A 409-nucleotide genomic window follows, 5' to 3' on the forward strand; every position below is an offset into this window, starting at 1 on the left:
TCTGTTATATGTAGAAAGTTTTTTAAAGTAATCTGTGAGCATTATTTGTTAAAATTATTTTTTTTTTCCTTCTATTGGGGGGGGGGGACGACAACAATTTTCAACACTTATAACTGTAAAGATTGATAATCTTTGACAAATAATTACAATTGATGATCTCGAATCTACTGCTTTCCAGACATTCTTTACATATGTATAAGTAAAAAAATTCTCTCCATATAGAAATACGGGTTATATACATATAAATCTTTCCTTTTTTTTTTGCTATATGTATACAAATATGTACAGATCTATGTTATCCACACCAATATATATATATAGATACATACATCTAGGATCATTTGTTTTCCATTCTGGAACCACAGTGAAAATGTTGCATTGGGATGACAAATATCATTTCCCGTTTTTG

This window comes from Pyxicephalus adspersus, chromosome 12 (assembly GCF_032062135.1).
Source record: "Pyxicephalus adspersus chromosome 12, UCB_Pads_2.0, whole genome shotgun sequence".
Taxonomy (NCBI): domain Eukaryota; kingdom Metazoa; phylum Chordata; class Amphibia; order Anura; family Pyxicephalidae; genus Pyxicephalus; species Pyxicephalus adspersus.